Source organism: Marmota monax, unplaced genomic scaffold, assembly GCF_021218885.2.
Source record: "Marmota monax isolate L192 unplaced genomic scaffold, Marmota_monax_Labrador192_F-V1.1 WCK01_AAM20220418_F8-fsc00056, whole genome shotgun sequence".
Taxonomy (NCBI): Eukaryota; Metazoa; Chordata; class Mammalia; order Rodentia; family Sciuridae; genus Marmota; species Marmota monax.
In genome coordinates this window covers 1,047,649-1,065,093 of record NW_026695212.1, presented here as the reverse complement: position 1 = coordinate 1,065,093, position 17,445 = coordinate 1,047,649, and the positions used below count along the sequence as shown (strand labels likewise).

At 35.2% G+C, this 17,445-nt stretch overlaps 1 pseudogene; it reads right to left on the bottom strand.

Moving 5' to 3' along the window:
- Positions 1–5,244: 5,244 nt before the first annotated feature.
- On the bottom strand, positions 5,245–5,691 carry LOC124083959 (small ubiquitin-related modifier 2-like; annotated as a pseudogene).
- Between the last annotated feature and the right edge of the window lie 11,754 nt (positions 5,692–17,445).

The window sequence follows — 17,445 nt, the reverse complement described above, 5'->3', positions numbered from 1 at the left end:
CTTGAATCTACTTTATTTGATATGAGGATGGAAACCCCCTAGTTGCTTCTGCACTCCATCTGAGTGGTATGACTTTTTCCCAACCTTACACCTTCAGTCTGTGGATGACTTTTCCTATGAGATGAGTCTCTTGGAGGCAGCATAATTGTTGGGTCTTTTTTAAAAATCCAATCTTCTAGTCTATGTCTTTTGATTGGTGAGTTTAGGCCATTAACATTCAGGGTTATTATTGAGTCATGATTTGTATTCCCAGCCATTTTTGTTTATTTTTGGTAATTAACGTGATTTGGTTTCTCCTCTGATTAGATTTTTCTTTAGTGTAATCCTTCCCTCTGCTGATTTTCATCATTGTTTTTCATTTCTTCTTTGTGAACTATTTTGCTGAGGATGTTCTGTAGTGCAGGCTTTCTGGTTGTACATTCTTTTAACTTTTGTTTATCATGGAAGGTTTTTATTTCATCATCAAACCTAAAGCTTAATTTTGCTGGATATAAGATTCTTGGTTGGCATCCATTTTCTTTCAGAGCTTGGTGTATGTTGTTCCACAATCTCCTGGATTTGAGGGTCTAGGGTGAAAAATCTGTAGAGATTTGATCTCTCCCATATGTGATCTGATTCCTGTATCTTGCGGCTTTTAAGATTCTATCCTTATTCTGTATGCTAGGCATTTTCATTATCATGTGCCTTGGTATAGATCTGTTGTAATTTTGTGTCTGGTAAGCCTCTTGTATTTGGTTTTCCAATTCATTTTTCATGCTTGGGAAATTTTCTGATATTATCTCATTGAAGAGATTTTGCATTCCTTTGGTTTGAAACTCTGTGCGTCCTTCTATCCCTATAACTCTTAGATTTGGTCTTTTGATGCTGTACCCTAATTCTTGTATGTTCTGTTCATGGTTTCTTACTATCTTCACTGTGTGTTCAACTTTATTTTCCAGATTGTATATTTTGTCTTCATTATCTTATGTTCTTTCTTCAAAGTGATCTATTCTGTTGTCAAACATCTTTTTATTGGACATATAAAATTGCCTCAATTAAAAGTATGAATCTGTTCTCAGTTTACATCATTCTTCCCAATGAACATTCTATTTATAAAAAATATTTTTTATGGGTATATTGAAACTATACATGATAGTGAGATTCATTATGCCATTCTCACATATGCACATAACTTAATTTGATAAATCTCACTCCCAGGTACCTTTCTTTTCCCTTTCCTCCTCCTTTTCCCAATCCATTTGCCTACTCTCCTGATCTCCCTTTTATTATGGGTATGTTAATTTATATAATTTTATGCTATATAAAATTTTATATATATATATATGTGTGGATATATATATATATATATATATATATATATATATGTGTGTGTGTGTGTGTGTGTGTTTGTATATATATATAAATGATCTGTATTTAGATAGGATTCATTGTAATTGTTCACGGACAACACAAAATTTGGTAGAGGTCATTTCTCAGTACTTCTCTATTCCCTCCCTTTCTTTCTCCTCAATCCCCTTCCTTGACTCTATTGGTCTTTTTTTTTTCCTTGAGTTCCCTCTTTTTGTTTTTGCTTTTTTATTCCTTCTTTGTTTTCTTTCTCTCTAGTTTTTATCTATGAGATTCAACCCTGGACTTTTTCAGTCTAGCTTATATTACTTATTATGATGTTCTCCAGTTTTATCCATTAACTAGCAAATGCCATAATTTCATTCTTTTTTATGGTTGAGTAAAACTCCGTTGTGTGTATATGCAGCATATTTTCTTTATTTATTTGTCTGTTGACAGACACTCAGGCTGTTTCCATAACTTGGCTATTGTGAATTGTGCTGCTATAAATATTGATATGTATAGTATGCTGAGTTTAGATCTTTTGAATAAATACCAAAAAGTGGAATAGCTGGGTCATATGGTGGTTCCATTCTTAGTTTTTTATTTTTTAAAGGAATATCCATACTGCTTTCCAAAGTGGTTGTACTAATTTGCAGCACATATTCCCTCTTCCCTTTAAAGTTTATCCATTATTTAAGGCTACCTTTTGCTCCTAATCTTTCTAAATGACTCTAGGTAAAAGTGATCTCACCTTTATTTTGTTCTGTAACAATTTTCATAATATCCTGAATTCAGAATATCCTGAATTTTCTTCAAACTTAAAGTATATTCTACTAAATTATTTGTCTACCCCGTTATGACAATGATTAATGTTGCGCTTGGTGATGTCTATTCAAGGAAATCACAGAAGGAATATATTCACCAAATGATCTGATTAGTTTGCTGTCAGATAAGTGATCATTACTCCCATTCAATTCCTGAAAAAGTCTTTCCGAAAGACAGAAGACTACGAGCAGGAACTCATATCCATAGCTTTATAGTATAGCAGAACTCTTTAAGTGATATTTAGTTCCAGGTCTGAATATATTCAATAAGGAGTAAAAATGTTTTTATCACATCAGTTAACATTTTTTGCTAATTGCTGAAGTTGAGCCACTGAGCTTAGTGTTTTTTGGGTGTAATCAAATATAATATTCACAATAATCCTATGAAGTGTCAGCGCTTTTATGATCTTATCTGTTTTGAATCATTCTAATCACCTTTACTGTTGTGCATGGAAAATTTTGCCTATAACTATGAATATGTGGTGGAGAAAAATTCAGATAAGGGTTGTTTATTGATTGTTACTGTTTATCAGGACTTTTTCCTTCTCTCCCCTTTTTGTCCAAGTCATAACTTCATACTTCAGGAAGCTTCATCAGAATCACTTTAGAGTAAAGTGTTCTTTCTTTCTTTTTTTGCGGTGCTGAGGATTAAACCCAGGACCTTGCATATGAAAGGCAAGCACTCTACCAACTGAGCTATATCCTTAGCCCTAGAGTAGTGCTCTTTCTTATTCAATTCATAACAATAAAATGCAAAGGGTTAATGTTTTCACAGCAACATCATATTACAAAATATGATTTATAAAATTTCACATTACTTAGCTGGCAATCAGTTGTGCTGAAGCAGAGGTATTATTGCTTCCAGAATGATAGAGATTATTTAATAATTTATATTTAAAAAACTGAACCATGGTCCGAACTTATTTTTCAATTAGGAGAAATAGTGTTGCAATTTCTTTATTCTAACTCATACAAAGCTTAATCTCCCAAATATAGCCTTCTGTCAATATAATTGATATGCTTTTAAATTTGGTTTAGAATAATATTTCTCAAATCCAGGATAAAAAATCAAGGCAAATAATTTTTTTTATTAACAAATCTAGATACTTGGCAAGTATTTGTCTTTGTATTTTATTTGCACTTGGCTCTATTATTATACATGTCAATTTCAAACATTTTTATAAATCAATATAGATTTTGAGAATACTGTTTTAACTCAGACATTTACAGGACTCTCTACTATTGCATCTAAATTGTAAAAGAAAAATTCTATGTCCTTTTTTCTTCAAAAATTTATTTAAAATACTTCTTAAAATTATTGGGTTAAAAAAACACATTACTTTTTTTTTGCTTAAAATACTTTAATAATGTTTATATTTTATAGGTCTTTGAATTCCTGATTTTTATTTATTACCTTTTATATTTATTTCTTAGTATTGTTTATTAAAGTTTTCTGTCAATATGCATTATAATTAGTTAATTATATTAAAAACTTTCCATAAGTGTTAGTAATTTTAATTCATTATCTCCTACATACAAAGCTGGGATTTTCTTGGATAAATACAAAAAGCTTGTCTCTGACATCTGTGAGTTTTGGTATCTCTATAATTCTCTTGATTCCTCATTTTAGTGGATTAGAATCTATTATCTGACACCTAAATTTGAATAAATTTGAGAAAAAAACTATTTTTACCTTTACTTTTGTCTCTCTCTGCTTGGGTTGGAGTATAAGTATGTATAATAGGTTGAATAATGATACCCAAAGATACTAGGTCCTAATTATTGGAACCTGGATGACCTCATTTGGAATAAGAGACTTTGCAGATGTGATTCAGTTAAGGATCTTGAGCTGAGGAGATCCAGAGGAGGACTATCCAGCTGGGCCCTAGTTGTAATCACATGTACCCTTATAAAAGAGAGGAGAAGGGAGCATTGCAACACACACTCATATGGAGAAGAGACAATGATTTGAACACAAAGACAGGCCCTGAATCAGGGAATGACAGAAGCCACCAGAAGCTGCAAGGCAAGAGAGGAGGGAGGAAAATGACAAGTTCTCCCCAAGAGGCTCTGGAGAGAATGTGGCCCTGTGGCCTCCTTAATTTCAACTCAATAATACTGATTTTGAACTCTGGTCTGCAGATCTGTAAGAGAATAAAAGTCTACTCAATGTCATACAATAGATAGTACTTAGTTGCAGCAGCTACAGGTGACCGATACAACAGATAACCACTTAATGACAACAGGCAGACTATGGGTAGCCCAGAAACAGTTTGAGAATACGAATCCCAACACACCTAAATTTGCTCTTTGGCTCTGCCATTTTCTAGAGCAAGGCACTTAAAACTCCTTCAACGTCCTTGGTTATACAAATGGGGATAGTAAATCCTTCTATATGCTTGTAGTAATTTAATGATTTAAAAATCCTTAGAAGAGCACCTGGAATTGAGAAGATGTTGATCATAATTCTAGTCATTATGATTGTTAATATTTACAACCTTATGACATAGAAAATCTGACTCCTATGCATAGAACTGGACACTTGGCTTTTTGATCCCAAATGAAAATAGTGACATAGAGTAGAGCCACAGAGAACCAAGTGCAAAAATATATCAAACTGAAAACCAGAGCATCCTATTATTTTTTAAAATAAGAAGTTTATTTAAACAACAAGACACTTGACTTGAAGAAAAAACTATCCAGGAATCTTTTTAAGAGTAATTTAGCCCTACTTAAGGACAGATTGCCCTAGATGTAACAGCTACGTCCAAAAATGTTATTCAATTGTCTTTGGTTTTACAATGATAAATGAAAAACATTAAAATTCTCCAATTGAACAAGGTGTGCAAGGATTTTTATGTGTTCAGGTTTTTCTTTTCTTTTTTATTTTTGTTAAAACAGTGAGAGCAAAATAACTCACTGGAATATAAAGATAAGGCTGAATGAGCACACCACTAATGGAGAAAGGGGATATTTTCACAGAACCAGTATTTTTCCCCATCCCATCTTCATTTGATGTCAATCAAAACATATCATTGGCAATTTAGTTTAAAAAAATGCAATATTCTTGTGCACATACACCAATTACTTTATGTACAATAAAGGAATGGGGAAGGGGAAAATGAAAGAAGAGAGAAAACTATCCTATAGTAGTCAGGATGTGGTGGAACCAATTGCAGTTTTCTAATTGAGAATGTATTCTTGGTCTGTAAGAACAGAGTTCTGGAGTAAAGTAGCAAGTTCCCTTTTTAGTAGACACCTCCTGTCTGCTGCTGGAACACATTAATTGTCTCTTCATCCTCCATTTCCAACTGTGCAGGTGTGTCTATTTCATTAATTGGCTGCCCGTCAAATGGGAATCTTATCTGCCTCATCCACAAACCCTGTCATTCACAATATGCTTTTATTAGTTTACTAATTGGTGTATGCCTTGTAATCTTAAACTGCATCACAGAACCATCCTGCCCTGCAAACTTCAAGTTAATATGATCATTTTGTTCTCAGTCCTGACTCCTACCTTGGGCTTTTCCACGGCCATGGCAAGCATGAGAGTCTCCTCAGCTGCCACTTCACAAGAGTACCAGATCCTCACTGAAGGAGCACCAGGAACTGCAGAAGAGGGAGGTGGCCCAGAGCATACCATCCTTGGCTGGACTCCTGCACTGCTCACCTTTACCCCTTTCTACTTGTTAATGAAATTCTGCACTTCCCATATGTCAAAATGCTACTGGCTAAATTATAAATTAAACGAGCATTAATATGAATCATACTTTTTGAAATATTAAGTCATGGGGCCAGAATAATGAGTTTGGAATAAACAAAATTTGATGTTTTCTATTTTAAAAATGGAAAACAACCTGGGAGCTGGTTGAAAAAGAAAAACATACTAAAGAAGAGAGTCTAAGTGGTCACTCACTCAAAGTGGGATTTAGTTTAGGTGTCCTGTGGTGGGGATTGAGTGAGGTTGAGTTGGGAATACAGTGGGAGTTTGGGAGGACAACCCGTTGAAAGATAATATTTTTTCAATTCTCTGCTCAGTAAATGCTCTTTCAAAGGATGGATTTCTCAGCAATTTTCTGAAATTATACTGTATCTAATTCTGAATTTAAATTTGAATAATCTAAGCTATTAAATAATTGCAGAACTGAAAGCATTATAAATTGTCCCTTCTATGTTTCTCTTTCTATATGTTAAAAACTTTACCCATGACCAGATGGATACATAGCTGAGTTCTACAAGACCTTTAAAGAAGAACTAATACCAATACTCTTCAATTTATTTCAGGAAATTAAAAAAGAGGGAGCACTTCCAAACTCATTCTGTGAGGCCAATATCACCCTGATTCCAAAACCAAAACATTAAAAAAAAGAGAAAACTTTAGAGCAATATCTCTAAAGAACATAGATGCAAAAATTCTCATTAAAATTCTAACAAATCGAATAAAAAAAACATCAAAAAGACAGTACACCAAAATTAAGTGGGGTTCATACAGGGATGCGACATTGGTTCACCATACAGAAATCAATAAATGTAATTCATCACATCAATAAGCTTAAAGACAAGAACCATATTATCATCTCAATAGATGCAGAAAAAGCATTCGACAAAATATAACACCCCTTCGTGTTCAAAACACTAGAAAAACTAGGGATAACAGGAACATATCTCAACATTGTAAAAGCTATCTATGCTAAGCCCCAGGAAAACATCATTCTAAATGAAGAAAAATTGAAAGTATTCCCTCTAAACACTGGAACAAGACAGGGATGCCCTCTTTCACCACTTCTATTTTTTTAATATTTATTTTTTAGCTGTAGTTGGACACAATACCTTTATTTATTTTTATGTGGTGCTGAGGATCAAACCCAGGGTGCATATATGCTAGGTGAGCTCTACTGTTGAACCACAACCCCAACCTCTCGCCACTTCTATTTAACATAGTTCTTGAAACACTTGCTAGAGCAATTAGACAAAAGAAATTAAATGGATACAAATAGGTAAAGAAGAACTCAAATTAGCACTATTTGCTGACAATATGATTCTATACCTAGAAGACCCCAAAAGTTCCACCAGAAAACTTCTAGAACTAGTAAATGAATTCAGCAATGTGGCAGGATACAAAATCGACATTTATAAATCAAAGGCATTTCTGTATATCAGTGACAAATCCTCTGAAAAGGAAGTGAGGAAAATTAACCCATTCAAAATAGCATAAAAAAAGAACTTGGGAATGCTGACAATATGATTCTATACCTAGAAGACCCCAAAAGTTCCACCAGAAAACTTCTAGAACTAATAAATGAATTCAGCAATGTGGCGGGATACAAAATCAACATCCATAAATCAAAGGCATTTCTGTATATCAGTGACAAATCCTCTGAAAAGGAAATGAGGAAAATTACCCCATTCACAATAGCATAAAAAAAAAACTTGGGAATCAACTTAATGCAAGAGGTAAATGACGTCTACAATGAAAACTACAGAATGCTAAAAAAGAAATCAAAGAAGACCTTAGAAGATGGAAAGATCTACCTAGTTCTTGGATAGGCAGAATTAATATTGTCAAAATGACCATAATACCAAAAGCACTATACAGATTTAATACAATTCCAATCAAAATCCCAATGACATACTTATAGAAATAGAAAAAGCAGTCATAAAATTCATCTGGAATAGTAAGAGACTCAGAATAGCTGAAGCGATCCTTATCAAGAAGAGTGACGCAGGTGGCATTACTATGCCAGAGCTTAAATTATACTACAGAGCAATAGCAACAAAAACAGCATGGTATTGGCACCAAAACAGGCTGGTAGACCAATGGTACAGAATAGAGGACACAGAGACTAATCCATATAATTACAGTTATCTTATATTTGACAAAGGTGCCAAAAATGTACATTGGAGAAAAGATGGGCCAAAGAACTGAACAAACTCCTCAGAAGAGGATGTACAATCAATAAACAAACATATGAAAAAATGTTCACATCTCTGGCAATTAGAGAAATGCAAATCAAAACTACTCTAAGATTTTATCTCACTCCAGTCAGAATGGCAGCTATTAAGAACACAAACAACAATAAGTGTTGGCGAGGATGTGGGGGAAAAGGTGCATTCATACATTGTTGGTGGGACTGCAAATTGGTGCAGCTAATCTGGAAAGCAGTATGGAGGTTCATTGGAAAACTGAGAATGGAACCATCATTTGACCCAGCTATCCCACTCCTCGGTTTATACCCAAAGGACTTACAAAAGCATACAACAGGGACACAGCCACATCAATGTTAATAGCAGCACAATTCACAATAGCTAAACTGTGAAACCAACATATATGTCCTTCAAGAGATGAATGGATAAAGAAAATACACAATGGAATATTATTCAGCAATAAAAGAGAATAAAATTATGGCATTTGCAGGTAAATGGATGAAGCTGGAGAATATGATGGTAAGTGAAGTTTTCCAATCTCATAAAACCAAATACCAAATGACTTCTCTGAGTTAAGGATGCTGATTCATAATATGCTGTGTGTGTGTGAAAGATGGGAGGATTAAATGAACTCTAGATAGGGCAAAGGGGAAAAGGGGAGGGACAGGAAGGGGCATAGGGTAGGAAAGATGGTGGAATGTGATGGTCATCATTACCCTAAGTACATGTAAGAAGACATGAATGATGGGACTCTACTTTGTGTACAACCAGAAATATGAAAAATTGGGCTCTATATGTGCAATATGAATTGTAATGCATTCTGCTGTCATATATACCAAATCAAAATTGAAAAAAAATTAGAAAAAGTAAACCACACATCTTTTAGTTATCACTTCTCCTGTACCTGCAATTCCCTTCTCCCTAAGCAATCACTAATATTCTTTCTCTGTTATAGAAACTACTTATAAACTGAACCATATAGTAAAGTCCTTTTTGACTGGCTTAGGACTTAGCAGAATGTTTTACAGGCTCATCTGTGCTGTATGTAGCTGGAATCAGGATGAATAGTATTTCATTGGATGTATATAACACATTTTGTTTTTCCATTAGCAGGTGATGGAAATCAGGAGAAGGGAGGATAATTAAGTGGTATGAAGAAAAAAGACAGAAAGCTTACATGACAGATAAAGTAGGATAAATTTGGTAGGCTTTATGAAATTTGAAATAAGTAGTGTGAAGTGAAAACAGTATATCTAGGTATATATTTTTCCCAAGTATTTTCAGATGCTCAGGTATAAATAATAGAGAAGGCAGAGGGTTCACAGACAACTAAAGAGATGTTCAAATTGTCTTCATTGGAAGATTACCAAATAATTATCTGAAGCCATTCTTTATGGGACATTGTGTTTAACATTAGGAAAATACAAAATAGAAGACTTCCCTGTAAAGATATCAGAGTCTTAATGAGAGATAAATTCTATCCAGGAAACAAGTCAACCACAAAGCAGCTGAGCAAGGACATGTTCCTCAGTGACAGGCACAGTGAGTTTGGGGGTTCACTGCACCGTTAGTTAATATTCACTGGAAATTCTTCCTGAGTGATTAGGAAGTCATTGACATCAGAAACTGTTTGTAAGAGCAACCACTTTTTCTGAGTTCCCACCAGAATCATTCGTTCGATTATTCTTACAACATTCTGAAGCTTCTCCAGCCTGCATCTCCAAAACTTTTTACAAACTCCTCCTACACCAGCTTTAAAATCTTCTGAAACATGTGGTCAGGTCAGTCATAGCAGTGACCCCACTTCTCAGTTCTAATTTCTGAGTTAGTCAGCTTTTAAGTCACTGTGATAAAAATACCCGAGGAGAAAATTCAGAGGAGGAAAAGTTTATTTTGGCTCACAGTTTCAGTGGTTCCATCCATGGTTGGCCTGTTCTGTCACTTTGGGCCCAAGATGAGGCAGAGCATCATGACAAAAGGGCATGGCAAAGAAAAACAGGTCCATTCACGGTGAGTCAGGAAGCAGAGAGAAGGGGAAGGAGAAAGGCACCACAGGGAAGATAAAGCCTTCCAGGGCATGTCGTCAGAAACCCCATGCCACTCCTATCTATGGTTGTACTCGGTTAGTCCATTCAAACTAGGATGGATTGATTAGGTTCCAGCTCTCACAATCTAACCATTTGCCTCTAAATATTTCTTCATTAAATAGGAGCTTTTGGGAGACATCTCAATATTCAACCATCACACCCAGTTAAGTTGAAGGTGCACATAAATATGACCCAGCCATTTCACTTCTAGCCATATACCCTTGAGATACTTATGAATCCATATCCAGAATAACTGTATAAAAATGTTTATAGAAACATTTATCAAAAAATGTTTATGGAAACTGCATCAAAAGTGACAATAATTCAAAATCCATTAACCTTGAAATGGACAAAATATTTTTATATATTTTAGAATGGAATCCTATATAGCAATAAAATGAAACAAGCAGAACTATGTGAAAGACCATGTAGGAATTTCAAAAAATACAATGTTCCTATTAAGAAGCAAGACACAAAATACAAACATGATTTCATTTGTCTGAAAATCAGAAACAGACAAATTAAACAACATTGTTTAGGGGTGTGCCAATACAATGTAAAATTTAAGAACTGATTAAAAGGAGGATCATAAAAAGTAGAGTCTGGTTAATTTCATGGAGGAGAAAATGTGCTCTGATCAGGAAGCGGGCTTCTAGGACACAGGAAAATAAAAATCTCCCTTTCTTGAATGGGGTTGTGGGGAGGGGTTGATGGATTTCATTTTATAATCATGACAGTGTGTATAAATGCCATATACACTTTTTTATTAATTAATTTATTTTACAGTAGAATGCATTCTGACCTATAGTACAAAAATTGAGCACAACTTCTCATCGCTCTGGCTGTATATGGTTCAGAGTCACTCCACTAAAGAAATCACACATAAATACAGGGTAATAATGTCTGTCTCTTTCCACTGTCCTTCCCATCCCCACAACCCCACACCCTTCCCTGACTCCCCTCTACACAAACCAAACTTTTCTATATCAATGTTTCAATGATATTACTGTGTTTTACAAATTTTTTGGTGAATTGGTTTCTTTTCCCCGTATTTGTCTTCATTTCCTATACATTCTCCCTTGTATTTTAGACACTGGACATCTAACAATTACATCTTCCAGAACCCTTGCCAGCAGGATTCCTTTTAAATTCTGCCAATGAGAAATACCCATAAGATGTGGAGGGCAAAAAGGAAGCAAAAGCTATTGTTGCTCTTTGAAGCTGTGCGTACATGCAATACAAGGTTCTGCAGTTGCTATCAGGGTTTTTGTGAGTCATTCACTTCAATGATACTGGCAATCAAGATAATAGATGATAGTTTCCAACTTTCTCTGCAGCTTTCTGGTTTCTCAAAAGCTAACAGTAGCTCTCTTTGACGTTTATTGATCCAACCTTCTCAATAGTGCTTTAATTCCCTATTTGAAGTTCATTCTTGCCTAAGATACACAGGGATGTTTTCTTTCCCTGACAAAACCTTGCTTTTATATTGCTATATTTCAAGTATTTTTTAGGTAAACAAAAAATGGGTTTCTCTGGATCCATTATATACAGTGGTAACATTCAGTATTTCTGTAGTTTCCATAATAATCTAGATTTGTTTAATAATTTGTAATTTTCATGATGTTCTCTCATTGTCTCATTTAAATGGCAAAATTCTTGATGTTCATGAAAATTTATTTCTTAAAACATAGAATGATAATTCTGTAAAATCTTGCAATAAACAAAGTCCTCTCTATCTCAATTCTACCAGTATTACTCTAAGGCATGTTCTATCATTTTCTACATTTGTAGCTGAGAAAATTGAACTTATTTATACTATAATTTTAATATTTGGGTGAGAAAATAAATGGTGTCTCCTGCTGATTCTCTTTTGTGGCAATGTATTTATATGTATGTTTTAATCAACTTTAACTTTGAGATAGTCCTCCTGGTATTTTAAATTGTGAAATAGATTTGGCATGGATGTTAATAAATTATGAATATTTTTAGCATAAAAGAATTTAAAAATTCTTTTTGGCCTTTTGACTCTAAGCTAATAGTCCTATACCTATAAAATAGTGAGTTATGACAAAATTATATCTGAATTTATTTCCAGTTCTCTGCATTATTCAGGTTCTGAGGGAAAATAACTTTGAGATAAGAAATACTGCAAGTGTCAAATAAGTAAGAACTCCTTAAAGGATATGAATAAAAGTACAAGAGAATTGTAAGAGGGAGATGAAAATTAAAAAAAAAACATATATAACCATATCATTCTCTCAAGAATGGACCCTAATTCTGATTGGGGGAAAGGGACACTGATATTTGGGGGTACATAATAATTGCAGGACAATTTTATACATTAGCTGATTTAATGAAAACTTTAGCTGATAAAATAATACTTCAGGAGAGTTATTATTTTCATTTTACAGAGCAGAGAATGCAGGCAAAAAATATTCTGTATGAAGAACTCTAGCTTCATTTATGCCTCTGGGTTCAATCCCCAGCACCACAAAAAACAAAACAAAACAAAACAAAAAACATTTATGCCTCTGAATGCTCACTGTTTGTGGTCTGTATATTCTATAAATTCTGTGACAATTGGGGGAAATTATTTTGAAAAGTAAACTTATTCACTAAAGTTGTAGGTAGACAATTCTCACTCAATGTGTTTCTCAGTTCTTCATGTCTTCTGAACAGAGGCATTGGCAACTATCTTTTAAAAAATGTTGTACAGTAAATGGCCTTGGAAGTTGGGACAGGTGACAGCTCTGATTGTCCAGGATAATAAAAGCAATGTTATCCTCTGGAGAAAAAGTTGAGCAGGCTGGCAGTGGATAGACCCAGGCTAAAAGAGTGCCCAGGTATATTAGAACCAGCAAGGACAAACTAGCAAGACTGCCCAAACCCTTGGAGAATACCTCTCCCTGCCACATGTCCTAGATGCTGTATGTGCAGTTGTGGATTCTGTTTGCCTGACTGTGTTTCTGTCTTGTGTTGGTCTCATCCTTTTTTTCTCTGCCCTCATTCCTCTATTTTAGAATGGGAATGTTTACTGTGTGCTACTGTATTTTGGATATATGTTACTTGCTTTTGATCTTTACAGGGGCTCACAGCTAAGAGTTTGCCTTGAGTCTGAGATGAGACTTCGAACTTGGACTTTGGGGCATTGGTGGAAAAGACTGGGATTCTTGGGGAGGAGACAAAATCATTTTGCACTGTGAGATGGACATGAAAAGCAGAAGGCCAGATGGCCCTGGGAGTCAGGGGTGGAATGTTATGGTTTGGATATGAGATGACCCTGCAGAAGTCCTATGTCAATGCAGGAATAGTCAGAGATAGAATGTTTAGGTTATGAGATTTGTACCCTAATCAGTGTATCCTAGTTTGAATGGACCATCAACTGTGAGTAACTGCAGGCAGGTGGAGCTTGATTGGAAGAGGTTGGTCACTGCCGGGGCATAGAAGGGTTTATCTTCTCCATGCTCCTGGCCCTCTGCTTCCTGGCTGCCATAGGTAATAAATTTTTCTTCTCCATGGCCAATCTGCCATGATATTCTGGCCTTAACTTGGAGCCAGAGCATTGAAGTCAGCTGACCATGGACTATATCTCTGAAACTGTGAGGCAAAACAAACTTTCCACCTAAGTTGTTCTTTTCAGGTATTTTTTTTTTTTTTTTTTGTCACGGAGATTAAAAACTGACTTGCCATGGGACAATGCCAAACTCTTTTCTAAAGTGTTTGATTTATCTGCTAATAAGTAGGGTTAGAAAGTGCATTCAAATTGTTCCACACTCTTAGAAAAACATCTAAGAGTTTAAAATGTGGCTCACCTACTGGGAGTATAATATGATCTAATTGTGGGCTTAATTTGTATTATTCTGATTGCTAATAAGTTAAAGATATCTCAGTAGAATAATGAGCAAGAGCCTTTACTAGATACTTCAAAAAGAAGAAATTCAAATGACTTCTTGCATCTGGATTTTTGCTGCTTTCCATCTTTTGCATAATTTGTTTTCATAATTCAGGATGTACTCTCTTTTCTTTGCATAGTTGGTCTTCTCTTGTTCTTAAATTCTCAGCTCTCTCTTTCTGAAAGTCCATGGAAATCCATAACAGTTCATGATGTAAGCATATGGTACACAGATGACAGAAGTGGAAGGTGGAAAGCAAACCTCGGATCAGTAAGGTTTCCTTTATTCTGCAGCAAAGTCAATCAATCAGGCATGGGAGGGCTCATTTTCTGAGTGTGGAAATGACTCCTGGGGTTACAGAAGGAGTCTGAGTTCTATAGTTCACAATGAGGGTGAATTAATCATTCGGGACTGTAGACATGCTGTTTGGACCTAGTTGTGCAGGTCAAAATTTTAACTCAGGAAGGCACTTGTAAAAAGTGCAAAATTCATTGTCACTGGGAAAAGCTCACAACTCAGTGTTCACTGTTCATCTTCCTTCCTCTGGGACCCACTGTTACCTAGAGCTTCACTATCTGCTTTTCTCCTTCTAAGACTCAAGTGCAATGGGAAAGGATTAAAGTCCAGGGCCTAGCATTCAGTATTCATCTTCTACCTTCAGGACCCATTGTGGTTGGGAAGAGGATTGCTTTTGGTAGAGATGCTGGGGATGAACCTGGGAAGAGATGAAAGTTTGCTTTTTCCCTCAGGGCCCATTGTTACTGAGAAAGGATATACTGGGAGAGGTTAAATGCTTGGCTGAGTTACTTTTCCTCCTCCCAAATCACACTGTTCGTCCATTTTCCCCAGGGAACTGACTTGTAGGAATATTATTTACCATAACCCTTCACATGTGATCTCCCCTTTTCCTTCCTGTGGTCCCTTCCCTCTCCCTTTCTCTTTCCTCTATCCACTAGACTCCCTTTTGCTCACCTATTACTTTGAGACATTCTGTGAAGAATATTATTAATATTTTGATAGAGATTACATTAAATTTGCATATTTTTGGTAGTATGGCCATTATGACAATATTAATCCTGCCTATCCAAGAACACGGGAAGTCTTTCCATCTTTTAAGATCTTCTTCAATTTCTTTCTTTAGTGTTTATAATTTTCATTGTAAAGCTCTTTTGCCTCCTTAGGTAGATTAATTCTCAAGTATTTTATTATTTTTTTTTGTGAGGTGAATGGGATGGTTTTTCTAATTTCTTCCTTGGCTGAAACAGTGTTGGAGTATAGGAAAGCTATTGCTTTATGATTGTTGATCTTGTGTCCTGCTCTTTTGCTGAACTCATTTATAAGCTCTAGAAGTTTTCTGGTGGAGTTTTCTTTTTAATTTCCTATATATAGAATTATAACATCATAAAACAGAGATGATTTGACTTCCTTTGTTCCTGTTTTTATCCCTTTGATTTCCCCCTCTAGCTAATGTTTCAAAGTCTATATTGAATCAGAGTGGTAAGAGTGGACAGCCTTATCCTGAATTTAGAGGAAATGCTTTTAGTTTTTCTACATGTTGCATGATGTTGGTTTTGGGTTTGTCATAAATAGCTTTTACAATGTTGAGGTAAGTTCCTTACATCCATAACTTCTCCAGAGTTTTTAGCCTGAATGCGTGTTGGATTTTATCAAAGGTCTCTTCTGCATCTATTGAGACAATCATGGGATTTTTGTCCTTAATTCTAGTTGAGTGATCAGTTACATTTATTGATTTGCATATATTGAACCAACTTTGCATACCTGGAATGAACCCCACTTGATCATGGTGTATTATTTTTTTTGATGTGTTTTGAGTGCAGTTTGCTAATATTTTATTAGGAAATTTTGCACCTATGTTCATCAGGGATATTTGTAGTTTTCTTTCCTTCTGTGTCTTTTTCTGGTTTTGGCATCAGGATTATAGTGACTTCATAGAATCTATTTGGGAGTATTCCTTGTCTTTCAATTTCATGGAATAATTTGAGAAATATTAGTGTTCATTTTTCTGTAAGGTCTGTTAGAACTCAGTCATATCACCAAAAGCATTATACAGATTTAATGCAATCCCTATTAAAATCCCAATGACATTGTTCATAGAAATAGAAAAAGCAATCATGAAATTCATTTGGAAAAATAAGAGACCCAGAATAGTCAAAGCAATACTCAGCAAGAAAAGCGAAGCAGGAGGCATCACAATACCAGACCTTAAACTATACTATAGAGCCATGGTAACAAAAACAGCATGGTATTGGCAACAAAACAGACATGTAGACCAATGGTACAGAATAGAAGACACAGAGACAAACCCACATAAGTACAATTATCTCATACTAGACAAAGGGGCCATAAACATACACTTGGAGAAAAGATAGCCTATTCAACAAACAGTGCTGGGGAAACTAGAAATCCATGTGTAGTAGAATGAAATTGAACCTCTGTCTCTCACCCTGCACAAAAATGAACTCAAAGGAGATCAAGGACTTAGGCATTAGACCAGAGACTCTGCATCTACTATAAGAAAAAGAAGACCCAACTATCCACCATGTCAGCTTAGGAACTGGCTTCCTCAATAAGACTCCTAAAGTACTTTAATTCTTAAAGTATTAAGAATTAATAAATGGGATGGTATCAAACTGAAAAGCTTCTTCTTAGCCAAGAAAACACTCAATAACAGGAAGACAGAGCCTACAGAATGGGAGAAAATCTTTACACCAGCACTTTAGATAGAGCATTAATCTCCAGGATATACAAAAAACTCAAAAAACTTAACACCAAACCAACAAATAACCCAATTAAGTGGGCTAAGGAACTGAACAGGCACTTCTCAGAAGTACGAATGGTCAAAATATATATTTAAAAAATGTTTAACATCTGTAGCAATTAGATAAATGCAAATCAAAATTACACTGAGATTCCATCTCATTCCAGTCAGAATGGCAATTATCAAGAATATAAGCAACAATAAATGTTGGTGAGAATGTGGGAAGAGATTTATTTATACATTGCTGGTAGGACTGCAAATTGGTGCAATCATTATGGAAAGAAGTATGGAGATTCCTCAGAAAGCTTGGAATGGAACCACAATTTGACCCTGTTATCTCACTCCTCTGTTTATACCCAAGAGATTTAAAATTAAAATACTACAGTGATACAGCCACTTCAATGTTTATAAGCAGCTCAATTCACAATAGCCAAGCTATGGAACCAACCTAGGTGCCCTTAAACAGATGAATGGATAAAGAAAATGTGGTATATATGCACAGTCAAATATTACTCAGCCATAAATGAAGACATTATGGCATCTGCAGGTAAGTGGATGGAGCTGGAGAATATCATGCTAAGTGATATTAGTTAGTCCCCCGAAACCAA